The 9,372-nt window shown below is 36.7% G+C and overlaps 1 long non-coding RNA gene across 1 annotated transcript; it reads left to right on the top strand.

Moving 5' to 3' along the window:
• Nucleotides 1–3,403: 3,403 nt before the first annotated feature.
• LOC109759838 (uncharacterized) lies at nt 3,404–7,494 on the top strand. Its single transcript, XR_002232211.4, has 3 exons — nt 3,404–3,536; nt 4,580–5,095; nt 7,037–7,494. It is a non-coding gene; the product is annotated as an uncharacterized lncRNA (long non-coding RNA).
• Nucleotides 7,495–9,372: the final 1,878 nt, after the last annotated feature.

Raw genomic sequence — 9,372 nt, forward strand, 5'->3', positions numbered from 1 at the left:
TGACTCCTAATAAGCACGTTAGGCACCTGTCAGCTCCCACAGCTACTGGGCGCGATGTATGGGCCGCGGCCGAATAAAGCTTTCCAGCACGCTTGCTCTCGTTCGCTCGTCTCTGCTCGGTCGCTATTTATTCATATTTTTTTTCTGTAGCTGCTGGTATTTGTCCCGGAAAAAAGCAGCATCAATTTGAAAAAGTCATGAAATTGAAACAAGATCGCGGGTTTGAAACAATGTTTCAGATCTCAAAAAAGTTCTAGTGTATGAATAAAAGTTCACTGATTTTTTTAAATAGAAAATTTAAATTGTGATCATGAATTTGAAAAAGTTCATGAAATTTTTAAATTTTCTCCTATTTGAAAGAACTTTGTGGTTTTTTTTTTTGCGAATTTGGATGATGTTTCTGAATTTGGCAAGGTTCAAAAATTTAAAATAGTACATGAATTTGAAATAAAACGAACATAAAACCCAATAAGAAAAACAAAAACCGGCCATAGAAAGCCAAAGAAACAGGCCAAACAAAACAAGTGGGCACATTCGAGAAGATTTCCAAAGCCGGTAAGGGAAAATCTTATTTGAGCCAGTCCATTTAAAGGAGGCGAAAAAAAGGTGTGAGCGCTGCATACGAATAGCACTGTAAATGGGACATTAAGCGCTACTAAATAGACGCTAAGAAAAAAGATCGCCTGATTGGAAAAAGATCCGTGAAATCTATATTTCACTTATACCAAGTCCCAGACTACGCTCGCATGAAGGGTTCTTCTCCTTGCTAAAGTATTTGGGCTGGTCCATTTTTGCGCGTCGTTCGGTCGCTCCTGTGTTCGCTCTTGTTTGTTTGGGTCTTTATACATAGTCGTTTTTTTCATCATCGTTTTTCTTCAGTTTCATGTTTTTTTTGTTTTTCATCATTTTCTTTGTTTCTTTATATTTTTTTATTGGTTTTTCTTCTTCTTTTGTTTTTTTCTTCTGTCTTGGCTTTCACTGTTTTTTGTTTTCTTTCTTAGTTTATTCTTTTATTCTCGGTCTTCATTACTCCTTTCTGGATTTTCTTCGTCTCTTTATTTTTTTATTTTTTACGTTTTCATTGTTCTGTCATTCTTTTGCATTCCTTTCTTTCGATTTTATTCTGTTTTCATTGTTTTTTTTTCTGGTTTCATCAGTATTTTCTCTCTCTTTTCGAATAGAACAGAAACAATTTTATTCGAATGGATGAAAATTGTTCCACATACATTAGACATTTTTATGTACACGTTGACCATCTTTTTCAACCATATAGTTTGATGTTAACTTTTCTAAAACACATTCTACACTTTTTGTTTACATCAGAAATATTTTTATAAATATAAACATTTTTAATATTTTGAAATACATGATTCACATTTTTTTTGCATTCAGATTGTACTTTTGTATACACCAGTAAGAAAATGTTTACAATTTTTTATATCTATTATTTCGCTTTTTTTATCTTATACATATATATGAGGAGGTTTTTTGTCTACGTATTTTTTAATCTATTTTAATGGATAAAAAGTTCTACATTTTCTGTTTACATAAGGAATAGTACTTTATACATGTTTCACATTTTCTAGGTACATGATCAACATGTATTTAATATATATGTTTTGATGTCTACTTTGTTGCATGGATATATTATTAGTTTTACACATGAAGAACATTTTTTATAAAAGTTTACATTTTGTAAATACATGGTTAACATTTTTTCATACATTTGTTTTGATGTCTAATGTTTTTCATACAGGCTGAATTTTTTGATCTAAATCGGAAAAAGTTTTTTATACTTGTTTAATATTTATCAAATGCATGGTTACCATTTTTTTCAAACACATGTTTCAGAACATTGGTGTTTGAATATGTGTTAATTTTGTTTTCAAATCTGTCTTGAAACTTTTTTTTTCCAAATGCTATCAACATTTTTTAAAAGTTGTTCCAACAATTCCTTAACACTGCACAAACATCGTCTCAAATTAATTTGTTTTTGGATTTTGGATTTACTTTTTTGAAAATGAAAAGAGAAAAGTAGAAAAAAAACGAAATCAAGGAACAAACTAAGTGCTACTGGGCTGCCTATTACAACGTAGCTCACGGGCGTGAACGATTTGTCTCGCATGAAGCGAGACATAGCCGCAGCCAAAAAGATCGCATTTGCTGGCGTTGCTTGACGGAATATATTTTATTTGACGCATTCTGCATCCAACTGTCTACCTTTTGCACAGAGCAAGCGATCAAGCGCTGATCACAGCCGGCCCATTAACCTGTTTCAGCGTTTCCGGGTTTGGAACCTTATAGAGTTTTCGGTTTTAGGAACCTTCTAGAGTTTTGTGGTTTTGGGAACCTAAGGTTCTCTGAATCTGTTTTCCTGTCTCTTTTTCATTTTCATGGTTTCTTTTCATTTTTTTCTTTTTCTTCTTTCTATTCCTTTAGTTTATTTTTTATTTTCAAGTTTGTTTTTACTTTTTCAGATATTTCATGTTCAGAAAATTGTTCAGACATTTTAAAAAATAGTTGGCTTTTGAAAAACTTTACTTTAAAAAATGCAAGTTTTTTCAAAAATTGTTCATGAATTCAAAAACACCACATTTTTCAGAAATTGTTCAGGAATTTCAAAAAATGTTGTTTTTTTCAAAAAAATGTTCGAAATGTTTTTGTTCAATCTTTTCACAACTTTTCTAATAATGTTCTAGTTTAGAGAAATTGTTCACAAAAGTTTAAAATGTTCATGTTTTCATTTTTTCAGGAGTTTCAAAATATGTTCCAGTTTCAAAAATGGTTCGAAAATTTCAAAAAATGATTGTGTTTTCAAATTTTGTTCGGTAGTTTCAAAATATGTTTGCGTTTCCAACGTTGTTTTGGAATTTTAAGAAATATTCCCATTTAAAAAAAAGTTCTGTTTCAAAAAATGTTCCTGTATTAAAAATATTTTTATTTCCAAAAACAAAATCACATTTTTCAGGAAATGTTTTGATTTCTTCCGAAAGTGCTTTCATATGTGAATGCGGCTTTGAGTTCTTATAATATTCGCGCTATATACCATAATTACACCCGTCTGGTCTAGTGGCGTACTGCTATCACCTCGAACCCGAGGTCACGAGCTCGGATACTCGCGACCCCTCTACTTTAACAGCTTTTTTTAGTGATGTGCGCGTAGTTTAGTGATGGGCAGGCCCAATGGAGACATTGTGTGCGTCGCTCCAACTATTTGTCGCAGAAGGCGGCAAATAGGAGCTTCCCTAGGTGATTACCTAACAGACCCTTAATGAGTGATTTCGGGATTCCAGGACTGGGCTGGCGCCTGATCATCTATACATCTGTAGCATGGGTCGCGGGTCACCACATCTGATTTTGTTACCCCCGGCCCTATATAGAGTGCGCGATGCATTTTTTCTGAACCGGTAAAAGAGAAAAGCAGTCCATCCCGAAAAGCCCGAAAACAAAAAGATAGAAAAACGCAGGCCACTAGCTCCTCCCGAGCCTCCCTCCCAGTGCGCCGCCGCCTCCCTTCCCGCTCGCCGGACTGATAGGTACGACTCTCTCCATGCTCTGTAGTTTCTGTTAACTGATAGCTGACACTCGATGAACTCCATGCTTTGTAGTTTGTGTGAACTGAATAGAACAAATAGTGTTCGTCTACATGGGTAAATTCAAAAGATTGGTGTAGCTTAAGTTCAGAAATTCCATATGTGAAAACACTTGTTCGTCCTAAGCCCCAAGCAGATCAAGCACCCATGCAGTTCAAAACACGAACAGAGTGGGGCTTCACTTGGTTCTCGCATACAAGAGTGGCATGTAAAAAATAAATGAGTTAAAGTTCATGGTTCAAAAAATGTTTGGAGGTTCGTGGTTCTAACAAAGTTAGAAAAGAAGCTTGTGGCTCGAATAGAACGGCACTCGCCCACCTCCCGTCGCGGCTGCCGCCCCCTCATCCCGCCACGGCCATCGCCCAGCAAGCCAACCGACCGACCGGCCATGGACATCCAGCATGACACCGGCCCCGGATCCCCTACACGCCAACGACCCCTTCCCCCGCCGCCGCGACACCGATCCTCTTCCCCACGAGCTCCATCCCCTACCATCCTGCCATTGCTCGTGATCCCCTCCTACATCAGCTCCACTTCACCGGAGCCGTAAGTCCACAGGAGTATGGGTAGCAGGTTCACGAGATCATCCCGACATCTTCAGTCTGTATTCTATCATCAGTTACGTGTGTAGTTTTGTTCTCTTTTCTTCAGTCCACATAGAATAAATATTGTCAGTTCATGAATAGAGAATTTCTGTACCAGACTTAATATTAGTTCGGTGTGTAATCTATCGTCAGTCCATGAAAAATCACAGAATAGTTTGTGCGTGTGCAGAAAAATCATCAGTGCAAGTTTCAAAATTCTGTAAGTTTAGATATATCACCTAAATAAGTAATGATCTGCGCGAGTTTCTTCAAAATTCTGTAAAGTTTAGATATATCACCTAAAAAATCGTCAGTGCAAGTTTCAAAATTCGGTAAAGTTTAGATATATCGTAAAGAAAAATCGATGAGTCACCATCTGCTTTTTATTCATGTTCTCTGCAGCACAAGTAGCAGTGGGACTGACTGGGAGTGATCCCTGAACCACTTCATCAGGGGCCGTGGTTTCCAACAATGCTAATGCTACTAGAAAGTGCTAGTGGCCATGAAGCCTCTCGGCTTTCCCAATAAGGAGGTTTGGCCAGTCCTGAAGCGCCTCCTCAAGCTCTTCGAGGATAACTGGGCGTCCATCGAGGACGGGAGCTACCGCATCCTTGTTGACACCATACGGGATGACAAAAGCAATGAACGAATACCTACAACTACCGGTCATGTTAAAAATGCTACTTTCATTAGTTTGGTAGCCTTCCTTAATTACCACTTGATGCTCAACCTTTCCAATTGTAGTTTTCACTTAAGGTGACGTGCCAAAAAGAGTAAAAGCCTCACAACTCAATGCGGTCAGACCAGATGACCAACACCTCTCCTGCTCGGTATGACAAGGATGACGGTGATAATGAAAACCTCCCTCACAGAAGAGCGGCCGGGTGCACCTTGCCATCTACATTTCAGAGCCCATCAGTTCAGTGAGATCTCTCCCGATACATGTTCAGTTTTATTTTGGTCGGTAGCAATTTGTTCCTGAAAGAGTTGTGATTCCCTGCACCCTGCTTAACAAAGTTCGTTCCATTTCATGTTATTATTCCAGTGACCAACTCGGATCAATTGTCATTTCATGTTAAACTCAGTTCAGTTTCTGGACGCATACAAGTTTATCTATTTTATTGCTAATAAGTTCACTTTGTTCACAGATGCATTTTGTTCCCTGTAGGATCTTGCCATCGTTACCTTTGTTGAACATGTACACTCAACACTCATATCCATGTATTGAGAACCAAATTTTCTTTTTATAATGATTCTGAAAATGATTAAGCTTTAGTTTTGTAGTTGAGTGTTCAAACCAATCTGTTTTATCTCCTCTCTTATTGTGCTTCTAGGAATGCATCTTCAGTTCTAACTTTTGTAGCTTGATAATGATTAGAAGTCAATCTGAATTCTTATTTTCCTGGAGGTTCATTGTGTCGCTGCCAAGAAGTACATTCTCTAAAATAGTCTGATGTAATTGGTTAATGAAAAGAAAACAATAGTTCAAATTTGCATTATACAAAACAATTCATACAAAAAAACAGTGAAGTATTGTTCTAAATTAGAAAACAGTAGTCAGTATTTTTTTAATAAAAAAGTTCACCGCATAAAAAAATATGCAACAGTAGTTCAACACAATATCAAGGAGGGTGTGAGTTGGGTATGGTTACAAACGAAAGATATGTGTCGAAAAGTTCACTTCTTCTACATACGTAAGTTCAAAAAATTGTCGTAGAGCTAGTTCAAAAGATTGTCAAAAGGCAGAATGGTTGTGCTAGTTCAATTTTTTCAGTCCATCTTCTGTATGCTATTCAGTACATCTAATTCCAAATCGTAAGTACAACTGTCTTTATGTTTTCCATCTTCATATAACACAAAATAGGCACTAGAGGATAAGGTGAGAATATATACTAATGAAATGCTTGGTGGCGTTGTCCACGTTTTGAATTTAAACCACTAGCTTTTTTATACACGAGGGCATGTCCTGGGAGATCCCTATATTGCCATGAGCACTACTGCTACAAACTTTAATCCCCCATTGTCCGGCCCTATATTTTATCCTCGGTTCTTAGAAAAGCATGGAAACAATTCTCTGTGTGTTAGAGTATCAGTTCATGTGGAGAAGAACATGTTTCCTATCAAAAAATAATAATATATTATTATCAGTTCAATATGTATTTTGTCATTAGTTCATACAGAACAACCGTAAAAAATATTTTGATGTGTGTTAGAGAGAGACTGACTTTATATTATATGGTAGCTCACTCATTGCATGATTGCACAGCAGTTTGGCATCAAAATTCACATCAGTTTAGGGTGCCCGCATCACGGTCTCACCGTGCTACCGCAATCTCTCCTTGATACGCCACCGGACGAGCCCCTCCTCACACTTTGGCAAGCTGTCACTTCTTGCTCCTGTGCCTCGATCCCATGTGAGCGCTGATGGTAGTCCTTTGTGTGCGTCAATGGCACTTTCTCACAGCAATCTCTCTCTCTTTCTTTGCTCCTGCTATTAAAATGCATAGATGTGGTATTCTGCTAACTGAGTAGTTGGGAAGATGTGAAAAGAACACTCTCTTTAGGTGTTTGTGACTATTCCTGTGAGCACCAATGTATTAAATTTTTTATTTTGTGCTTCTGTGTATGTTTTTGGGCAGCACAAGTACATCGCATAGTAAGTACAAATGCGGTCTTATGGAACTCTGATAGTTGTTGGATGCTATTCCAAATGCCAATGATCATGCAAAACGGTTGTTGCTAGAATCTAGATGATATTTGATGTAGATACCGTAGTTTCACCGTATTTTTTGGCTCTAATTATTGCTGCATACCACTTTAAAAGAATGTTCCGTAAATGTTTGTGATCATTGCTTGTAGGTATTCATGTGGACTTCAAATAATGACTATTCTTGTAGGAGGTTTGAAGCTTATCGTGGAGCAAGTTCAAGAGATTAGTTTCGTGAAAATAAATGTGATCTTTTGGTCAGGATTTTGCATGATCCATAGCCATCGGTGGCAACAGGGAGCAGTTCGAGGCCTCATGCGTGAGTCGTCCATTGTCTTCTATGTGTGAGCTTGTTGTCTCTACACATCTAGCATCAGAGTATCTCCTCCCCTTGCCGCACACACATGCCAGGCGGTCGAGCTAGTGTTGTTTGTGATAATGGTTGTGACTCTTGCGTTGTCATTGGACAAAGAATTGGTTCTGTAACTATGTATTTGCAGGACCTTTAGCAAATATTGTTGTGTTATGAGTATTCTGATGTGGGCCAAAATGATGAGCATTTAAACATCAGCCCGAATTAATAAAACTGATAAGTTCTACTTACAATAAACGGATGAACCTAGATGCAACAAAGCTCTGCCATTAGCCGTGGGGATTATCAGTTCATGTGTATTGTGTTCTTTTTGTTGGTTAATGTATTTTCTTGTTTGTCAGGTCGTGTGCAAGTTTGTTATTAGTTCATGTGTATGTGTATTGGTGATCGCTGCTATTGCTGCTAGCTATCGATCAGACTGTGGTATTACTTCGGCTGCTCCATGTAATTAGCCCCTTTGTTGGGTGAATCTCCTACTACTTGCTAGCTTTGGAATTGTAAAAACACAATAAGTTCACAATTTAAAAAGTTGTAAGTTCAACACGACGTCCTAGATAAGTTTTAGGAAAAGCTGAAACACAAAGAAAACCAAAAGAAATTCAAATGGTAACGTTCAAGTCGTGGGATGAAAGAAGTCCAGAACAACGTTGACAATGTTAGAGTTGACACATAATATTTTTCTTTAAATAAAATGTCATTCACTTCAACGATATAAAACCATGCAAGTTCGGGGAGGATAATATCGTAAACCGTTGAAAAGTTATAAGGAAAACGATACCGCAAAAACAGAGTAAAGTCTAGTATGTGAAAAACACGCTCAGTACAAAACCATACGGGCATCCGTTCAAGTACTCTTTTTTTGGAACCATTCAAAACTACTGTCAAAAATACCTCAGTACAAACACATACATACATCAGTACAACTACTCTGTTTTTTAGACACGAAAAAACAACACAATGGATTTCACTTTATTCAAAATTACTCTTAAACGGTTGCGAAGTAGAGAAAACTTTCAACATGACTAAGTTTCGGATTTTTGATACCTATCCAACGCTATATTATTTGCCCCATTTTGACAAACTTTTTAAAAAATCACGTTCAATATCAAATTTGACCGTATTCGAATTCGTTTTTAAACCATAAGGAATTAGAAAAATATTTCTATACGAAAAAGTTGCGCATTTTCCATAGCTTTCCAACGCCGTATTATTTGCGTCAATCTGACAACCCGCTTGCAAAAAAGTGAAAATATGTTTCGCCCAGAATTTTACCCTTTTTCAAATTACTTTTAAATCATATATAATTTGAAAAAACAGTAGACATATGAAAGATGCGGATTTTTACCAGCTTTCCAACGCCATCTTATTTGCTCAATTCTGACAAATCGTTTGAAAATTGAGTCCAAAATACGATTCACGTTTTCGGTTTAAAAAACAGTTTTTTCAAAACTGCTCTTAAACCGTGATGATTTTGCAAAAACTTCCTATATATTTTTAATGTAGATATCAAGAGTTTTCCAACGATATATTACACGCCTCATTCCGACGAAAAGACGATCAGTTCGACGAGATAAAAACCATCAGTACAACCGCCTGAAACCATCAGTTCAAGTAGGGTTACCAGGCCCGGCTACCACTCGACGATGGAGTGTAGATCACCATAAGATTGTTATTTTTCTTCTTTGATGTTGTTTCTTCCGGAAGCCGGTTTTTAAGTAGGTTATATGGTTCAGTATTCATCCGTTAATGTTTTCCTCTATTTGCTTTTTATTTCTTTTCTTTTCCGCGTCTTCATTCCTATTTGTTTTTTCTTTGGTTTAATCTTATTTTTTCATTTTATTCATTTTAATTTTTCATATTTATGTTTTCCTTTTTTTGTTTTGTTTTTTCTCTTGTTTGTTATTATTTTTCCATCATGTATTGAGAAATGGTTCGTCATGTATTTCAAAAGCGTTCACAGTGTATTAATGTTCATCGTATTTTTCAGAAAGTGTTCATCATCTATTGGCAAATGTTTGTTGAGTATTTAAAAATGTTTAATGTGTATTACAAAGATGCTCACCGTGTATTTAAAAAATTGATAGTGCAATATGAAATCTTTGGTGTGTACTTTTC

The sequence above is a fragment of the Aegilops tauschii genome, chromosome 2 (assembly GCF_002575655.3).
Source record: "Aegilops tauschii subsp. strangulata cultivar AL8/78 chromosome 2, Aet v6.0, whole genome shotgun sequence".
Classification (NCBI taxonomy): domain Eukaryota; kingdom Viridiplantae; phylum Streptophyta; class Magnoliopsida; order Poales; family Poaceae; genus Aegilops; species Aegilops tauschii.